Raw genomic sequence first — 21,906 nt, forward strand, 5'->3', positions numbered from 1 at the left:
CAGTTCTGCGCTTCACCATGAATCACCCAGCCAGCGCATTCTACTTATTTCATTAAAACGTTGGAATTTTTTGATAATCGAACTAAACCAAATCGCAATTTCTGTTAATCGTGCAGCCCTAGATTAACCTCACACGCTACTAATGTAGGCTAAATGTAGCCTATTCATCGCACAGACCAATTTTTTTTTCGTACCAGCGAAATTGTGTCGCACACATCTCTAATAGGCCTATATATATATATATATATATATATATATATATATATATATATATATATATATATATATAGTTTTCCTGTATTTATTCTTTTAAATGATTTTTAAAAAAAATCTTTTACATGTTTAGGCTATTTTTTTTTATTTCTACTCCTTATGTGTAAATCACTTTGAATTAACGCTGTAAATGTGCTCGCCTTTGCCTCACCTTTGAGTATGTAAGTATGCTGTCATGTCACTGGGTGAAACGACCAAACAGCCTGTTGTTTTCAGTATTTCGCTCACTTTATAGTAGGCTCATCACATTGAGTGACTGCTCTAGGCTGCCTCGGGTCGCACCACGATCGAGCATCTCGGCGGCTGGGCTCACATCCTCAGTCGGCATGAGAGGAAGGACACGGCGGCTGCGGAGAACCGACTGCGCCGCGACAATTACAATTCGCACCAGATATCTACCGACGTAGTCAACAGCACCGGTTTTTTTTTTGACGTCAGACTATCTAGTGAGCTGCCTACCTAGACAGATTTTTTTGGGGCATCATACCGCTTTCGTGCGCGCTCCGGGCAGCAGTCATTCACAGTCGCTGTCCACACACACATGTACAGTAGGCTATGTGTGAACGTGCCGAGAAGTTGAAGATGCCACTCTGAATCATTTGTGCTCTTGGATCGACGGTAAGAACACGTATTTATTATGGGAGAATTCAAATACTGTTACCAACTTGATTTTGTTAAGGATAATATAAGGACTCGCACCTACATGTAACCTCTTCCTATCAAAACAATTTACCACATTCTCCGTCGTTTTCACGAGTCTATTGTTGTGTTTCATGCCCAAAGCCTCAAAGTTGTCAGACGTCTTTTCCTCAGCACGCTGTTGACTTCTGGGATATTTTAAGAGAAATAAAAGGTGACTCAACTGGCATAAAGTAAGGACAGATATAACCTACATGTGTCATATTGCCCTCAAGGCATTTGAAGCTTGGTATGGCTAATATGTGAGATTTATTTAGAGAATGGGAACTTAATGGAACGTCGTGGCTCTGTATAGTAGCCTACCGTTTATTTATATCTAATTGCACGTTTTAGATGCTGGAAAGTGTATTTTCTCTTTGTGGAAACTGAAGTGTCAGAGAAGTGCTTGCTTCAGTAATGGATGTTTTAGAAGATTTCAGACAAACATCTGGCTGGGAATGATGTGAATGTGATTTAACAGGGGCTTAACTTCCATGTGGTTAGTTAAAGATTTTACTGAATAGATCAGAAGTTAAAATTACTGTAGTTTGGGTAGTTCGTTTGTCACACTGCAGGACCATTTAAAATGAACTAGTGAAAGCAAAATATTGATGTTGAATAAAAATAAATTCATGGAGATGTTTTACGTGAGCTAGGCTACCCAATTACAGTCTTAAACTTATAATAAACCCGGCTTTCACGGTAGCCTATCTGTAGGTAATGCCCTAACCTCAGATCAGTGTCTGTAATACTTTGAGCCTTTTGGACCAGTAGTTCCTCCCCTAGTGGGGTAAATCATTCATTGCAACAGATACAATCATACCGTGAAGGCTTTCTATATTTGAGTAAATTCAAGATATCTCATGTGTCAGGTATTCTTTTTTAAAAGTACAGTCAATACTTTTAAATTAAATTATGCTACAAGATGTAAGGTAAGCATTTTGCATTTTGACCTTTATATCTAATCATAAAATCTGAAATGATTATTAAGATATTATGATTTGTTTGTAAACATCAGCACTGTGATAAATGATATCATTAAAGGAAAGGATGGGATTCGCAAGACATGTCCTCTGTGGACTCTCAATTCTGTCCTCAGTACTTTTGACCTGTGGGCAGTATTACCAATTCAGACATAAAGAAGCACTCCGTGCACTTTAGATTGGGAACCAGTGCCCATGTTTAATGCATATCTACCCTAGACTGTTGAATGTGGAGAAGTGGCTCAGAGAGAACATTTCTAATGAGAATAGTAGATGCAGTAAAGCCCTTTTGTGAGAGGAAAAGTCTCAGAGAGACTGAGATTAAATAAAAGAAGGGTTTATATAGGGAGTAAATCCCCCCCTGTATTTTATTTTAGACAGAAATATAGCTCACTTTTGTCAAAAAGGTCTATCAAAGCTTCAAAGCCTTTATTAATAGTATACAGTGATGTTGTGTACCAAATTTTATCATTGTTTTATTTATTTTTTTAGATGCTTTTGGATGTGTAACTATAAGTTTTAATGTTCAATATGTGGCATGGAAGTGTGTGGATGGAACTTGTAGGTTATTAATGCCACTGTTACATCCAAAGCCTTTTGAGAAAAAATACTCCATGTATATTTCAGATGTACTTCTGTGTTAAACTCGGGGCCTGTGCTGTACTTTTTGGATTTAAACCTTTAATCATAGCGAATCAGCACATTGAGCTACACAACGATGCTCTAGCTCTTATATATGACGGATTTTCTTTTGCTAAGAGGAACAGTGTTTTCAGGAAAGTCTAAAAAACATACGTATATGATTACCTTGTAGCAAAGTTCAACATTAATTGTACCGGTGGGACTCCTGAGGGAGTTTAATAAACTACTTTTCACGCAGTAAGTGGGACCCGCACCAGCACTTGGCATTAGTGTTTCTCGAAAGGCTTAAGCTGCAGCATCCCGCTTATCAACTCATGAGTGTCTTTTCATGAGTGAGTGAGCCAAGTCAGATATAAGGAGCGTGGGTCGGCATTATTCAACTGACAATTACACGCATTAAGAAAGCTAGAATCCCAACATCCAGCCATGATCCTGCTGAGGTAAATGGTAATTAGCTGTCCTATTTTAATCCACTATAGATGTGCTCTGACATGAGGATGCCAGGCTTTGACTGTGGCAGAGGATTAAGGTGCCCGTGAATAAGTGTAGCAGGTGGAAAAGGTGTGTCAACGTTATCTCACCCTGCTCTCGGGAGTATCCACATTTTTCATCGCTGTTCTAGCACTGACCTCTGATTGGCCACTTCAGTGTTAAGAACGCTCACCTGGAGCAGCTGTTGTCCTGCGACTAAAGGTGCGGTCACATTGGGCTTCGAGCATGCAAATTTGGACCTGAATATCGCCAACATGAGATGATGTCACACTATAGGGCTTCTGTTTGAAATAAAAAATATATCACAAATAATTATATAATTATTAATGCTACTACTACTAATTATTATTCATAATTTGAATTAAGTATAATTATCAGCAACAGACTATTATGTCATGCTCTAGGGCTTCTGTTTTAAATAAATAATAAATCAAATACTACTACTACTAATTATTATTATTGTTCTAATATTATTATCCATTTATGACTACCACTGCTAACAATAATTCATATTATAAATTAATGGTAATTAAAAATGGAGAAATATAACATCTGCTCCACTTTCCTGCAATAATTATCAGCAGAATATGAAGTCATGCTGTAGGACTTCTGTTTTAAATAAATAATAAATCACAAAATATTATATAACTATCTCTCATAATTGTTATTATTAATTCTATAATATTTGAGATTAATAATAAATGAATAATAATAGTAATAAAAATACTAGTAATATTATTATTATTTAATATTATTATTATTTATATGACTACTGCTGACTATGACTTATATGACTACTGTAAAATACTGAATCTACTTTGTCGCAACATTGCAAGCCATGAAGCATGAAGTTATTTTTAGCCTTTTATTTCTTTATTAGATAGTATAGTGTATATGAGACAGGAAGCAATAGGGAGGAGAGAAAGGAGAACACGACAGGCAAAGGAACTCAAGCCAGGACTCGGGTCAGTGCTGCCCACAAGGCTATTGCTCATCAAGTTATGAAGAAAATATATAAACAAAGATCTTTGAGCCAGGAGGTCAGCTGGTGATGTTTGCATCCTGTCATGTTAAAATCTTTTTTTTTTCTATAAAAATTCACATATCAGAATACACCAAACACAGACGAGACTTCCTCGCATGAGCTTGCGATTCTGTTCTCCAGCATATGTGTGTAAATGAAAGTGAAGGGAGCACAAAGTCCAGTTTGACCACAACTTTACTTTTACAGATCACAAATGCGGGTTATCACTCAACGAGGCCTTTATTAAACCTTGAACTGTTTTTCTGTTTAAGAGTGTGATTTAACAAGGTTAAGGTGTTGCTTGGGTGCAAAATGTTCAGTTGAACTGAAAGACTACCGATGTGATGCATGTGCAGGCGCTAATTGTGTCTGTCTTCCACTCTGTGAAAGGTGAAATTACTCTCAGGACAGGTGAATTTAATTTTCCTCGCATGGGGAGGACGAAGCAGGGTTTCGGCTCGGTGGTTTTGATGAATGCAGGCTGAGAGAGGGTGAGGAAGAGGCAGAGTCACTGTATAGTCATAAGAGGAGGAAAGTGGGAGGAATCTGGGCCATCTGTTAGACTTAGCAAGTGATATTTTGTGGGCAATGATGACGTCATTGAACCACACAAACAGGCTTTGTTGTGAAACTTGAAGCCAAAGCCTGATTTGTTAGTGACAGAGGTGCTTTGGCTTCACAATCTGTCTCTGCTTTTTAAGACAAAGTCAGATTTAATCCAGTAACCTGCTTTCTCTGTTTGATTTGCAAGCATAGTGATGATATTGAAATTGTGGCTAATAAGATTAATTATTTGAATGTTTTAGCTGATAACTGGCAGTTACAGCTTAGCCTTGTTGTGGTTGCACCATTAAACTTAGTTGAATTCCAACTGGTGATTAATCGTATTTGACCGTAGTTATTCTGTCTAATCACAATTATTTGAGATAATACCAATTTAAAATTTAAGTTCTTAAAGAAATGGCATCAATTAGCGAGAAAATCATAATCGGCCAGGGAGTAAAGAATAAAGAATATAATTTTTTTTTTTAACACTGTTATAAACTACAAAAATAGTCATAGATCTTTCTTCTTAAGAAATTAAGAATTATGTGTTTAGTCAGACTGCATTATATATACAGTATATTATAAATGCTATTAATTTTTACAGCATTGAAGTTTATCATATGGGCCTATTTTATTATTATTATATATATTATAGGCCTATATAATTCCAAGTAAAAAAATGATGTATTACACTATAAGTGACATGAACAAAACAGAATTAAACCATGAATCACAATTATTTGTATGACAATTAATCGTTAGCACAAAATTCATGATCATGACAGTCCTACATACAGTATTTGATAATGTTAACATTTAATGAGATAAAACTATGAGTGAAGAACTGACTTCTGTGATGATGATACCAATCTAAACACTGCACCTTTTTCATCTAAATTAAAAATTAAAAATATGTCTGTTTTTCCAGTTTGTTTAATATTTATTTATTGCCCCTGATTAATTTTAGATACAGCTCCTGAATATTTATTATTTACATATTTAACTGCATCAATATTTAAACAGACTTTGCAACAGTATTTTTGTTTGCGGATTTGAAGGCTGCTTATTGGATAACTAAATGTAAACATCATCTGCGACTATGTTACTATTATTAGAGCTTATGACCTACAAACTAGGTCTTGCTGTAGGAACAAATGTTGCTGGCAAATTAGGTATAAGGTTAACTGCAAATTAGCTAGCTGCAACTGAGCCACTAATGTGAACTTTGTCGCAATTTAAGACTTGGTTAGTCCCTGGTTAGTTATGCTGTCCTTGAAAACAGGTAACTCTGGTTAGACAGTTAACACCAGTGGATTTTAATGATAAGTTGGGTATTATACAAAATAACATTTGTACTGTTGAGATAAGCACAGCAAATAAGTTTAACGCATGTTAGCTGAAAGGCAACAGAGAGGATAGGTTAAATCATCCACAAATATCTGTTTTCAGGCGATGAATTATGCAGCACTGTAGTTATGTTGTCTTAACCAGTGCAGTTCTTGAATTGGTTTGGTATAGCCTGAAAAAAAAGCTGTGCTTTGTGATGTTTTACAATGTTATTGTTTCTTGAGCATGGGTAATAATTAAGACCTTGATTATTTTGTTAATCATGATTATCTTGTTTTCAGAGTTGAATGCCAACACGAGGGGCAATTATTAAGTGATGATAATGTTTATTTTATTAGTGTAAGGGAATTAATCGTTTTGCACATTAAGGGATCTTGATTAGATCAAATTAGATCTGAGTTAGATTAGAAGTCAGATACTATCGGCTGTCCTAAAGTTAGACAATGGAGAATTGAGGTGGGTGGTAGAATTTTAACCTGGTTTCACTGACACAAATCACGGTAATAAATTATAATATTTTATGGAAGGCTCAGTGCTACAGAAATGTGTTTTATTAAAAGTACACTATGTGACTTTTGCAGTTAATACCTGTAAATAAAACTGCATGCTTCTTGCGAAAGAACATTGTAGCCGGAGCTACTTCTCTCTGTTTTATTTTATTATGTTATTATATTATGTACGAGTCATGCAGGTACATGGGCTACTCCGCCCGGTCTAACATAGTCTGAATATAAACACTTATTATAGGCGTACTGTAGTGATTGAGGATAAGACAAAAACACTGTTTGGAAGATAGATTCATGATGTACTCGCTAATTTGATCAATTTTGAACAAAAAAGTCACATGGTGTACCTTTAAACAATGGAACCAGTTTATTTTAGCACTTTATTTTACAGTCCTGTTCCCCATATACTTAACTGTGTAATAACTAGGTACTATGAACCAACCCCTAAACCTAACCTTAACTCATGTAGTTACCTTATATTACCCAGTACTTTAAGTACACATACGTAAAATAATGTAAAATAAAATGCATCAGTGGCTCTTTCATATGTGGTTTATAGTAAGTGTTGCGGAAGGAAAAAGACAGCCAGATGTTGTGGTCAAACGCTGTAGTGTCCTGCTTTAGGTGACTCATTGTATCTGACTCATCATGACTTATTTTCTGTTGCTCATGTGAGTGACAAGACATGACGTCCCTCTGTTATTGGCTCGTTCGCTATAAGCATTATATCAAATCAACAATCCCTGGTTGGCTGGGTTTATACCTATGTATGCAACTATTTGTTGGCATGGATATACTGTTGACAATTTATTTATTAACTAGCGTATGGGTCAGGGGATAAATAAGCAATTTTGGCAACACTTTACAATATGGTTACATTTGTTAACATTAGTTAACTAAATTGATTAACTAACAATGAGCAATGCATCTACAGCATTTATTATTCTTAGCTAATATTCATTTCTTGATTTACCAATACATTTTTAAAATCAAAAGTTGTATTTGGCATTAGTTAATGCACTATGTGAACTAACATGAACAAACAATAAACCATCATTATATTACTAACATTAAAGGGGTGGTTCAGGATTTTGGACATCGGACCTCATTTCCAAGTTAGCCTGGGTGTTATTTATCAGTGGAGACAGTTTTCAAAAATCTTCACCCAGTCCTCCCAGTTGCATAGTTCGCCGGTGCTAGGCTAGCGCGAGTCAACGGTAACTGCTAGCCTGCCATTAAAACAGTTTTACCCACTCCACAGTACAACAAAAGCAAATAAATTATAACGCCAGACTAAATAATATAACGCCAGAGTAAATGTCTGTTGATAATGTTAGAAATCAAACTACCCTTTCATCGCATTGCAATAGTTATACTTTGTTCCCTGTATTTATTAGCACAGTCTACAGCAGCGGCGGAGTGATATTAAGTTACCTAGGCAACCGAGACTAGTACTAGTTAGCTAGACGTCCCGACTGTAGTCCGCTTCTGTTCTGTGTTTACTTTTCAGCGCAGTACTAACCGGAGCAAAGTAAAATTCCGCCGCTGCTGAGAAACTAGTTCCTGTAAATGTAATGCGATCATTGAGATGCAAGAGTAGTTTGATTTCTAACATTATTCTCTCAACAGACATTTACATCGATAGTCTGGCGTTATAATTTATTTGCTTTTGGTGTACTGTGGAGTGGGTAAAACTGTTTTAATGGCAGGCTAGCAGTTACCGTTGACTCGCGCTAGCCTAGCACCGGCGAACTATGCAACTGGAAGGGCTGGGTGAAAATTTTTGAAAACTGTCTCCACTGATAAATAACACCCAGGCTAACTTGGAAATGAGGTCCGATGTCCAAAATCCTGAACCACCCCTTTAACTCAATTGCTTAATGACAAAATCATTGTTTATATGGTCACATAATATGGCACAAAAGTATCAATGAACTTGTAACTCTTAAAAATGTAAGTCTTAAGAATTTCATCCGAGGTTCGGTATTATAGACCTCTTGTTTTCATCTCAAACATGTACAAAACTTACAATAATCCTCTCATTTTGTGTTACTCGTTTACACTGCATGCTAATGTACAGTATGTTTATGTAGCTCCAGTTTCTAAACGATTTTGCTTTCATTACTGCCTGCATCATGTGAAAATATTTTTATTTGAATGATCAGGAAAAATGTATTCTGACTACAAAAGGTAGCCCATTACAGAGCACATTAATTCCATGCATTACTCTCTCCAGCCTTCAGGGGTTTGGGGTATTGGCACTTGCATGAAAGGAAAAGGTGAGCATGCCCAGAGAGCTCTCTCATTTCCAACCCTCCTGCATCCCAGCATGTGTGCCTGTAGGTAACAGTCAGCAGAAGCGACACAACATATCCCCAAGATGTGCTTGCTTTTTCACTAAAAACTCCTCATCTTGTCAGTACTAAATCAGTAGCCAAATTATTTAAGCTAATGTAATGAAAAACGCTAGTATATCATTTGTCGCACAGAGACATTTCATTACTATTTTATTGCTACTTCATTACCTTCACAAAAACAAGTTAATGCATGTGAATCTGGAGCAGAGAGATGTTCCGAGCGATGGGGACAGTGGAGATTGTAATGTCTGGTAATAGGCAGCCTGTCAGCTTGGAGCCGTCTTCTCAACTGAAAGGAAGCACGCAGAAGTTCTCCATGAAATATGCATCAATCGAAGTGAAAGAAAGAACAAGGGCAAAACTGTGTCTTTGTTGTGGGGGGTGGGATATTGGAAACTGTTATTTAATGAAGAGCCAACTCTCTTGCAACAGCTGTTTAGATTCCAGCACCGTAGACAAGGCTTCGGAAATAAACGCATCATCATGGACAGATGAGAGGCAGGATATAAGTTACCTGAAATGGCGGAGATCCATGTGTCTCCTTCAAGACAGATTTTTTTTTTTTTTTTTTTCTAAAAGAATTTACATTTACAGAAAATAGAGCGTATACACACTACCATTCAAAAGTATGGGGTCAGTAAGATTTTAAAAAAAAAATTAAAAGAAATTAATATACTTTTATTCAGGAGTGATGCGGTCAATTGATCAAAAGTAACAGTAAAGACATTTAAAATGTTACAAAAGATTTCAGTTTCAAGTAAATGCAAATCCTGAAAAAAATTATCAAAAATATTAAGCAGTACAACATTGATACACAGAAGACTGCAGTAATATTGGATCTCTCTCTTTTTACTGATTATTTTTCACTTTATTTTAGCATTTTATTTTACAGTCCAGTTCCCCATGTACTTATTATAGTAATTACAATAACTATGTAATAACTAGTTACTAACTGTAACCTATGTAGTTACCTTATATTTTAGTTTATAATTTTAAATTAATATATATTGTATATCAACTAAATTTTAAGATACTACTATAAACTAAATGTTACTATTGGAACCATTTCTTTTGGATTTAGGACAGTGACAGTATGAAAAGACTGTTCTTTAATTTTGGAAAAAAACATGTTTTTTTTATCATCACTTAATATGTTTCTCACTCAGTATTAATGGCTCTTTTATACATTTAATTATGAAGCTGCCTTCTTAAAGGGTTAGTTCACCCAAAAATGAAAATTCTGTCAGTAATTACTCACCCTCATGTTGTTCCAACCCCGTAAGACCTTCGTTCATCTTCGGAACACAAATTAAGATATTTTTGATTAAATCTGAGAGCTGGATCACTCCTCCATAGGCTTCTAAGGGACTGAAACTTGCTGGCCCAGAAAATGTATTAAAGACGTCGTTAATATAGTCCAAGTGACTCCAGTGGCTCAATCTTAAGTTTATAAAGCGACGAGAATACTTTTTGTGCGCAAAACAACAACAAAAATAACGACTTTATTCCACTATTCATTTCATTCTCTCTGGGCCTCGAGTCTTTTCACGTAGTATAACTGCGTAGCGCATCTGTGTTGTTTGTCACACGTAGGCTCACTATTGGCCGACGCTGGTCATGTGTGTGATGCGTGTGACGTATTCAGTATGTGTTCTACCAAAAGAGATTTATTGATTAATTGATTGTAGTTTGCATGCCTAACTATCAGTCTTCCTCTTCTTTTTATTTAGTTATGATTTGCATGGAAACAAAACATTCAGTGGATAAGTTAACTTTGCACAAGTAAACCGGCTATCTACTTGATGTAGTTTAATGGTTCAAATCTGTAATATTTCTTGTTCAAATTGGCCCTTCATCTCAAAAAGATTGCTGACCCCTATTCTAGACACTCATTTGTCAGTGCTTAAATGAATCCTGTGAATTATTGATATCAATTAGGCACATAGTGTTCAGAGTCTCATCGGGGTTAATTCTAAAATCCACAGGGGCCAGATGAGCACTGTTTCTTTAAGACCACATGAAGTGCTATAGGAGGAAAGCCAATGAAGAGCAGGGCTTACACACATGTCAGAGAGACAGAAAGAGTGCATATTAGAGAGAAAGACGGGGGAGAGAGACCGAGAGAAGAGTGTCTGCTCGCTTCAGCAGGCCATTGCCATTATGATGAATGTTTGCTGCACATTTTTGTGAGCCAATTATCTGCTCCTGTGTGAGTCATGGAGATCATTTAGGCAGGTGTGGAGCTCCACACACACACACACACACACACACACACACACGCACACGTACACGTACACGCACACTCACTCATACAGGAGAGAATATAGATTATAAGCATTCATGTTCCTGTATTCTGACCATTTCATATGTTACCCCCACTCGTTTACTCCATCACTCTGTTTGATACACAAACCCCAGTTCTTGGAAACACTTCTCTCTTTCTTGTTCTCTGTGATGGAATAAATGTTATGGGTTTCCTGTGTGTTCACAGTTCAGGCTGTGATGCTGTTAAGCTCTGAATGGGAAATCTTCCCCTCTCACTTTCACCCATTTCACAGCCTCTCTTCTGCGTTCTTTTTCTGTACTATTTTGCTTAAAGGAACAGTTCAACCAAAAATGTTTCAATTGTTATAACATTTTTTAAATTTACTCTCCCTGATGTCATTTCAGATATTTTCCCCCCGTTGGACACAAAAGGAGAAATTTGAAGAATCAACATGTAGTTCTTTTCCATATTACAACATTGTGACCATGACTGTCAAGCTCCAATAAAGGTACCACAAAAGTAGTTTATATGACTTTTGCACTATATTCTGAATCTTTAGAAGATTTCATGTTCATTTTAACTATACATTTAGATGTATGTGGTGTAACAGCCAGTTGTTGCAAAGTGTGAGCTTTACTCACTGTTAGGTAGCCTACTCTTTAGCTTTAGGTTAGCTGTTTTTAGGCGTGTGGGGGTCCGATGTTGGATCAGGGTGTAGCTGATGGCTGTTATCGGAAATCTGGAGAGATTGATGACACCCGGGGCAAAGCGCTGTCTGCGGGGCAGGCCACCACCATAAATCAGTGAGAAGTGGGTTACGCCAGGTCAGCTTTTCTCCACCTGCCACAATTTTCCACACATCTCTATTTTACACATAGCAGTGAATGCTTAAGAGTGGGGCTGATAAAACTAAAACACACACTCTCAGAAAAAAAGGTACAAAGCTGTCACAGGGCAGTACAAAAGCTAAAAGTTACTAATATGTGCACTTAAGGTACTAATATGTACTTTTACAGTACTAATATGTAACTTTAAGGTAGTATTATGTACCATGTATGGGTAAATAAGGTACAAAGATACCTTTTTGCTTTTGTATACCTACAGTATATGTGTATTTTATTTCAGTCTTTTGATAATTGTCAGTATATATGTCATTATTTGTATATTTCCTCTGAGGTGGCATAGAAATATGATCCATCCCTTAACATAATTTCAACCAATATATGATTTAAAATGTTTATTGCAATATGTAAAATTCTTTTAAATAAACTGCTTTAAAAAATAACAAAGGCATGTTTTCCTATTAAGACTTTTTCACTAAATGAACACAAAGAAGAATATTTACATAACAGAAAAGCAATTTATGTTTCTAAAATAGAATTAAAGCATTGCTTTTTCATGTATTAAACTATTCATTAAATATGCCATTTGAACTAATTCATGAAAATATATTTGGTTTAAGCCAAACCAAAAATACAATAAAATGATCTCAATATTACAAATGTTTAATATCACTTGTAAAACTATCATTGTGTGTATTTAAAATATTGCCACCCTTATCATTTTTTGAATTTTCACTTTTGAAATGGGTTTTATACTTCATTCTTTTGGCCATAGGTATTTAAGACCACCTCTATACATTAACTATAAGTTGCCGTTTTCCATGTACAAAGACATACATTTTGCAGAAGGGAGTGCAAGGGAGTCTTGTTTTCTCTTAATTGGACAGCTGGCAGAATGTCTTTGTCTATGTGAGGAATAGTGTTCATCCCTGGGGTTTGTGAGGTCTAGTGCAGCCTATAGTTTGCTTTCTCTAGTGCTGCTAGTTAAGCAATACTGGACTTCACATTCATTATATATTAAGGCACAGGAAGCCTCTTTTGGTCTGTTTTGCTGACATGTTCTTAAGTAGTTGTCCTTATGGTTGTCCTGGGAATCTTAAATTTGTTACAAAATCTCATCTCTTAAAATATGCAGTAGGCCACGATGTTCTGTGCTAATGTGGATTATAATTACAGTAACTTATTTGTTATTGAACTTTATAGATTCTTTGTTCTAACTGTATCGTCAGCTTTCAGGGAAATGACAACTATAATTTCATGCACCATTGACCATCCATCACGCCTTTCTATATGCTCCTGTGCAAATGGCTTTTCTGAGTTGAGTGCTAACTAATGTGTATTTTTCAGGCTGTATACATCTGATGTAAAATGCAGCTGTTGTGTGGGTGGGTGCGGGGTATAGAGGTCTAAGACATCTCATAGACAGGTTGATATTTGTCTTTCTGTATAACCGAAAACAGCACAGTGAGTGAAAAGAGCAATGACCTTTCAGAGTGAAATGCTAATTTATCTGCGGTATAAAAAGCTTGTACGGTTGCTGAATGCTGAACATGTAAATGTTAGTGGTTCCCACTGACTGGGGCTGTTTACATGTGGATTAGGTACAGTTCAGTGGCCACTAAGCGCATATTTGCTTCAGCCTCTGGTGTTATTTTTCATTTATTGGTGGGTACAGAATATAAATTACACATAAACTCCTTGGGACAGGATATATACTTTCTGGAAATCTTTTTATCCACCAATTTTCCATAACCTTTATATGCACTTTCTATGGTGGTCTGTTTTTGCTTGCATCTTGCTTTATATCCGTTTCATGCTGTAATTCATTGTGTTTCTATCCATCCATCCATCCATCCGTCTGTCTGTAATGACAAATGTTGCTTTTCTAGATATAAGATAGTTATACATTAATATTATAATAATAGTTATTAAAATTCATAGAATTCCTCACATTCAAATTTGAATTGCGATTCTGCGTCATGTTTGTTACCTTATTTAAAATTTAGGAATTGAACTGAAATTTAAAAGGCTTTCACAACCCTGGAGGTTGAGTAGATGATGACAATATTTTCATTTTTGTGAACTGTATCTTTGCAACCATATTTTGGCTTCTATTTACTTTAATGAAACAATGTGCGATAATAATTTATATTTGCTGCATGAATAAATTCTAGATCGGCATGGTGCGCTGATTACATGTAAAATCAAAACGGAACATTAATATATTGAAACTCATCATTGCATGAATTTAATCGTTGTATCATCAGCCATTCTACAGCTTTATTTTAATGCATGAATAAGGCTCAGTTTCTCTGAAACTTGTATTTGTCAGGTGGTTATTTTGGGGCAAGTACATAGTATTAGCAGTGTAACTCCCTGCTGGATAACCTCAGTGAATTGGTTCACCCTGACACAGGTTATCACAGTGGTATTGTATGTGTATGCGTGTGTAAATGCTTTGTAAGTGTATATTGAATTGCACTTGTGAGTGAAAAGTGGTAGGAAATGAAAAATGGTGTGTTTTAAGCTTTTACATTCACAGAACTTGCAGATCAATAGACCTGGATTTTTTTATCAGGTTGTACAATGTATTTGCTGATGTGTAATATATCAGCTGAAACAACCAGCCAATTTCATTCTCAGCAAACACAGTCTTTATGAGAGGAATGTTACACCGGTGAGATATTGATCCCTCTTTCTTAGCCATTTGCAAAAACTTTTTATCTATAGATCTGTTTGGTGGCTGGTAAAAGTTCAAGATTCGCACCTAGTGTCCACTCTGGGAATCTAGAGCTGTGAAAAATCTTTGCTTAAAAGATTTTTACAACATGATTTTTCCCTTCAGATATTTTTATTGTGTATTCTTAAAGGGATAGTCCACCCAAATTATTTACTCACCCGCATTTCGTTCCAAACCGGTATGAATTTTTTCCCGTGGAACACATAAGCAGATATTTTTAAGAATGTTGGGAACCAAAGAGTTTCAGTTCCCATTGACTTCCATTATATGGACAAAAAATACAATGAAAGTCGATGGGAACCGAAACGTATTTGGTTACCAACATTTTTCAAAATATCTGCTTTTGTGTTCCACAGGAAAAAAAGTGATAACAGTTTTGGAACAACATGAGGGTGAGGAAATGATGACAGAATTTAAATTTTATGGTGGACTATTCCTTTAATTTGACCTTTTGGAGTGTTTTTGTGAGGCTGCAGTGTCACAAACCACACAATTCCACTAAACTTTGGCTACAAACTTGTCTAGAGAAAGTGTAGCTGTTTCTCTAGCTCTGTTCCATCTACTTTCGGGTGTACAAGGCTACAGAATTAATGGGCGGGGAATGGGAGGGCCTAGGTGGACCAGAGAGATTAGCTGTAAAATTGACACTGACAAATCTCATACATTATAGCTTCATGGGAGGCAGCCATCGCCACAGGAATTGTTGGAGGAATAGAGGAAAAAAGCGAATCACAATATAAAAGGCCTAAAGTGTCCCATCCAGTTTTGTGGTGGAATTTACAGAGCCTCACCACTCCAAATATAATGTACCACAATCTCATAAGGTCACTTTTTCTCTTTACTTTCAACTCACTTTCAACTTCCTGATTCACATTCTTGGCATATAATGTTACAGGTAACATGCATACACATATTTATGTAAACAAGACAGAATAATTCATATGAGTCACGGCTGCTTAATAAAATGGGCAGAAGTGTTTTGTTTCTCCATGAATTTGGCTTCTGTTTTCCCCCTGTTTGTGCTTATTATTTTAAACCAGCCTGTTAGGGATTTCAAATCTTCTTATTGCGTTCTCTAAATTGGTCTTTGGTGTTTGATGTTTACAGAGGGTGATTTAAAACCCAAATTAATTAATTATTGAAATTAATGGAGAAAATAGGGTAGATTACTAAACTGCAAAGCAATAGCCTTATGTGATTGCACTCATTTCAGCATTCGGGATTTTGTTTAAACTTGATTGCTTTCAAGCCCATGAAATTTGGCATTGGTGATATTCCTAAGAAAATACATTTAAATATTTTTATTAATATTCAGTATACAATACAATAAATGTAATATATATATATATATATATATATATATATATATATATATATATATATATATATATGCACAAACTTTTAATCTTAATGGTTAAAAGCTCTTTTTTTCCCCCCGGTCATACTCAGATGTAATGATATTTGTAATGTACATGTACCAATAGCGTCATATACAGTTTGTTTAATTATATATGGCTTGAATCATTTCATATCACAGACAATTTGAAATGATTCACAAAAATTCACACTTTTTTTTGCTACTGAAGTTTAGACGAGAGACCCTATAAAACACTTTCACGCTTGTGATGCAAAGAAGGGTCATGAAACCTTGTCTTCTGACATGCTCTTTAGAATACTGGTTGAGGCAAACAAGGTATTGACCATGTTTTTTTATCGCAAGAAAATCATTGCGAATATATCATGAATATTCAATATATCACCCAGCCTAGTCAGCCCTATATTGACCTGCATAGTATTTTGCTGCCTTATGTTGTGTTCTAGTTAGAATCTTTCCGTAATGAATGGAGATATATTGCATTTCTTTCATTTCTGAAGTCCTAGCTACAGGGTATTACCTCGCAGGCTTAAAAAAATGCTTATAATCATCCGCTTATTGATCCGAATCCTGTTGCTGAAGCTTTGATAGATACAGCACATAGACTATATGAAACTTAATTGATGCGGCACATAATTATTGCCATTTCATGAGCAGGAGATGGATTAGACATAGAAGGATCTTGAATTTACCCAATGAAATAAACTCGGTTAATGGTTGCCGCTCTCATCTCCGTGTGTGTTTTTCATGCCTAGGGCTCCTTATGCTCAGCTGATGAGAAAAAGATGTATGATTGTCCCATCTGATGAGAATTTTACATAATTGCAGTTCAAATGTGTTCCTGCCCAGCCCCCATATTCATCTACATTGCTAATTTGATTGAAAGCTTGTGTTTTCTTATGATGCACCCAATTACGGAGTGTGGGTTCACCATTACTCGTGTGCTTGTGTATCTTCCTGTTTTGTGTGGTCTAGTAAATGATGGTACATTCCTGTTCTGAAGTCTTTGTGAAAATGATCGATAATACTCTTTTCCATGGACCATTAATAGGATAAAGCTCTTGATGGTTCATCAACAACATGTGCTGTTGAAAATTCTTGACAAATGTAATGCTCTTAAAATATAACTCATTATCACTCTTGGCATCTCCAGAGTTTCTCAGCGCCATTTCACACCCTTCAAGAGGTTCGTGAAGTAAGATCTTTGCCATGTTAACTATGTAGTGTCACATTGCACTTTGGTAGAGATGGGAATTTATTCAGAAGTACATTTAGCCTTTTTAACAGGGGAATTAATGCTGTTTTTGGTATACTGTAGATTTCTTTGAATAATTGTAAGTTCTTTAATATGTCAAATGTAAAATTAACATGGTTTATATTTTCTCAAAAAGAAAAACAACATTGCCACAAATTTGTTTAGAGTGGTTGCCAGTTCGGTGCAGTTCCCTATAGGGAGTTGTTTACTGGCCCAAATCCAAATATCATATCTTATGTAAGAATTTTTTATTCCATTTTTGTCTTCTGTATTTATGTCCGTAGAGTTATACACCTAAGCGCCACTATAATTCATATCTTCATTTTACCCTCACATCAGATTCAACTACATCTACAGGTATTATATGTCTGTGTATGACATCTGAAATACACTACTGTTCAAAAGTTTGATGTTAGTAAGATAAAAAAAAAAACACTTTTATTCAGCAAACATGCATTAAATTAATCAAGAGTGACAGTAAAGACATTTATAATGTTACTAAAGATTTCTTTTTCAAATAAATTGTGTTATTTTAAACTTTTTATTCATCAATAAATCCTGAAAAAAATGCAGCACATCCAAATCTGCATTTTATATTAATAATTTTCTAATAAAAGTCTTTGCAAGCATTTTTTTTACATTACATTACAAAATATTATGCCTGGTTCAGATTACACGATTTTTTTGTCTGTTACGATAGTCACTGTGTCAGATTACATGATTTTGACTCCTAAAAATCTTGTCATGTCGTGGACAAGAAACATGTCAGACTACATGTTGCTTTACGACCAGTCATCGCGAGCCGTCTCACACACACATTCACTCGCACATATATGTACACACGCACGCACTCACATACACGCGCAGACACACACACACACACACGCGCAGACACACACACACACACACACGCACGCACACACACACACACACACACACACACACTCGCTTACTGGCGCACACACACTCTCACTGTTGCTCGCACTCTCACTCACTCGCGCACACTTGACGGAACCCGTCGTGGAGGACCGTTAAAAAATTAAACATGCTAGTCTTTCTGTCGTGATGTCATGAAGCATCGCAGACGCGACGTAGGTTGTCGCCCACTATGACCAGAGCCGTCGCATAGACTGTGCGAACTGTGCAACCGCACAGGGCCTCGTGCCACTAGGGGGCCTCGCAATCCTGCTGTTTTTATTTTATTTTTTTTATTTTTTTACATATTTTTTTTTTGTCCCCACCACTTTTTAAAACATCTCGCGGCACGAATATAATAATTCTACAAATAAAACATCTCCAGTTAACTGGCAGAGCATTCATTTTGTTCGTTTTTTTAAATAAGAGACGATCTAGCGCTGAAATGTTTTTTAAATCAAGTGATCAAAGTGCTCGTTGCCGCTGCGATCAGTGGCGCGGATACAGTGTTTTCTCGTGTGGCTCGCGCACACACCGCACTAACTTCACTCGGACGCGCGCTTCAATCCGTTGTATTCGTTCTGGTGAAATCACCAAACATAATGCACACAAATGTGTCCCTGCTTGATATACAACCACTGATGAACATAATCGGTTTTGATGAGGAAAAAAAACTATACGATAAAAAAAAAAAAAAAAAAACTATACGAGGGCGGATTAACCGAGAACCTTTTACACGATAGGCGAAAGTTCTACCACTGGACCATTAAGAAACACGTTACAATCTTAGGCGGTTTAATCTTAATCTTAATCTTATTTACACTCTAAAAAATGTTGGGTTGTTTCAACCCAAATTCTGGTCAAATATAGACAAACCCTAGCCTGACTACGTCAGACTTCCTACTTCCGCTCAATTTCATTTCGCTTCTGTAGTCAGTCTGAGATAGCAGCGTATCTTTCAGTTAGATGCTGCTGAGCATGCGCATAACACACGCCATAACCAAACGTTATGTGATTGGCTTACGGGTAACCAATGATTTTAAACTTCAGACAAGCGCCCCCCGCGAGAGAGAAAACACTTCTCTATTATGCTATTCCAGACTCTGTCTACGAAGCAAGCAAAGTGAAGTAGCAGAGTCTGGTATTACCAGGCTAGACAAACCCAGCTGTTGGGGTAAATTTTTAAATTAAAATTTTAACCCAACAGTTTTGAATTTGGGTTCAAACAACCCTGCATTTTCTAGAGAGTAGTGACAAACAGGGAGAGAACAGAGGAGAACTGAACCAATTAACAGACTGACAAGACACTAGAACAGAAATGCAAACATGAGTCAAACACTGAACACGTGACAAACAGGCTCAAATGGTGACATAAACAATGAATGACTGCAAATGCTTTTAAGTATTTCCTATAAAACTGAAGAAGTGGACAGAGTGAAGTCATTAAGTATTGATGACACAGATGATGTAAAATGAAAGATATATTGAAGTAATTGTTAATGGGATTAGGGTCAACAAATCACTGGAATTCCCACATGCTTTTGGCACTGCGGTGTGTGTGTGTGTGTATGTGGTCCTAACCCTAGGGCCAATGTTGTGGGGACCAAATCTCCCCACAAAGATAGTAATACCAGTCATTTTTGACATTGTGGGGACATTGTTTTGGTCCCCATGAGGAAAACAGTTTATAAATCATACAGAATGATGCTTTTTGAAAATGTAAAAAAGCAGAAACCCTGTTTGATGGGTAGGTTTAAGGGTACGGTTAAGGTTACGGCATAGGTAGGCTATATACACCTTAGTTTAAAAAATTAACTCTTTATTTAAAGTCCCCATAAAACATGAAAAACCAATTTGTGTGTGTGTTGTGTGTGTGTGTGTTGTGTGTTGTGTGTGTGTGTGTGTGAGAGAGAGAGAGAGAGAGAGAGAGAGAGAGAGAGAGAGGCAGTGGCTCTGTGAGAGGCCGGTGTGAATGTGAAGCCTGTCTGTATGAGGCTGAATGAGTTCTGATATGAGAAGACCGCAGCCTGGAATCTTGCTAATAGTCTGGCACTGGATGAAATAACCACTGAGAGAGCGAGTTAATTTGGAAGTTTCCTTTGCTGTAACATCAAATGTAAAAACTATACTGTTTATTACTTCCTCTTTTACAGTAAAAGTCCAGAAATCTGTGGCCATAAGTGAAATGATTAAATTGATCAGTTTTCTAATTCAATACGATTTTTAATAATATGATAAGCATAGTCATTTGAGTGAACAGTTGAGCTGAAAATGTCACGGATTTCAGAATGGCAGGAGCACTTAAGCTGAGCTCAAGTTAAACCTAATGATCCATGTTATCCAGCATTATTTGAGAATGTTACAAAGAGCATCTTTTGCCTCAGTGGAATAAGGAAATTGCATTCGCACTCCTTTTGTACATGGTCATTGTGACAAATTTACCCATTTGATTAGTTTAAAAATGTTCACATTCCTTTTAAACTTTCAGCTTTTACAGGTTTAAATAGGATTTTAATCCCAGCATTTCAATATGGTCTCCACTGCATGTGTGCGTGTAGGCCTAGAAGGTTTTTTTTTTTTTTTTTTTAAAGAGAGCAATTCATACTTTTATTCAGCAAGGGCACATTAAATAGTTCAAAAGTGACATTAAAGACAGGAGAATTTCAGCTTTGTCATAACAGGAATAAATTATTTTAAGTTATTTTAAATTGTACACATATTACACATTTATTGTTTTTAATGTATTTGTGATCAAGTAAATGCAGCCTTGGTGCGCACAAGAGACTTATTTCAAAAACATAAAAAAAATGTGGTCTTTTGTGGTCAAAAGATTCTAAAGATTCTACTGTATTTTTAAATCTATTGGGCTTTTAGTCATTACAAGAACGTCCTCTACATGCCTGTCTGTTTGTCTCCAGCCTGTTATAATTTGCACTTCTCAGATTGACATGCAGAGTATTAGGAGCTTTTAAATAAATGACTTTTGGAGAAAAATTAGGTGGGATTAATGTAGGGAAAAGTAGCGAGTCCCTAGAGGAATGGCTGTTAAATGATGGCCTCTTTTTAGACAAACGGCTGCTCAGTCATCCAGGACAGTGGGCCCTCAGGGGAATAAAGAAATGTGATGCATATTATAGTCACATGGGAATGCAGCGTCCACACTGGCACTGCCTGGTTTAACACTTCGCCCAGCACTAGAGACCTCTGCTGATGGATATACCCTCAGCCCGGAGAATACGCACACGCTCTGAAGCACCAGGAGGGCTTCCATGGCTCTCGGTCTCTGCGTGCACGAGACAGTCTGCTCAATCGCAGTGGCACCAGCAGTTCCTGGCTGGTGACATGAAAACATTGTCCCCAGGCAATGCCTGAGACAGAATACATTAACAAGGTCTGTTATTTCCACGGTAATATGGCAGATATCACAAACCTTCTGTAGCTTGCGCTGCATAAATTATTGTTGTGATACTTTGTGTTGTCAGTCAGTTTTCTTGACAATACAACCTCTTTTTCTTTTGTCTTCCTGACAGTGTGGCACTTCTCTGTGCAGTTGGTATAATTTATCAACCCACCAGGGCTTCCTGTAAATCATTTTTGGTTTTTATCAGCTTATTATTTTAATCAGGCTTATTGCGTATACTCAACTCAACAGTGTGATTGTTAAT

The 21,906-nt window shown here is 36.5% G+C and overlaps 1 protein-coding gene across 3 annotated transcripts in view; it reads left to right on the forward strand.

Annotated features, from left to right (window-relative positions):
* The first annotated feature begins 450 nt into the window (after positions 1-450).
* Positions 451-21,906, forward strand: part of mgat4c (mgat4 family member C) — a 104,920-nt gene continuing 83,464 nt past the window's right edge. Inside the window, exons 1-2 of one of the 3 annotated variants that reach the window (XM_079873533.1) lie at positions 451-891; positions 11,519-11,622. The gene's annotated coding sequence lies outside the window, so the exon portion shown is untranslated. Of the gene's footprint in view, positions 892-11,518; positions 11,623-21,906 lie in introns of those variants that run through there. The other 2 variants (XM_079873534.1, XM_079873532.1) reach the window with 2 other exon arrangements.

The sequence above is a fragment of the Squalius cephalus genome (genome assembly GCF_949319135.1).
Source record: "Squalius cephalus genome assembly, chromosome: 6".
Classification (NCBI taxonomy): domain Eukaryota; kingdom Metazoa; phylum Chordata; class Actinopteri; order Cypriniformes; family Leuciscidae; genus Squalius; species Squalius cephalus.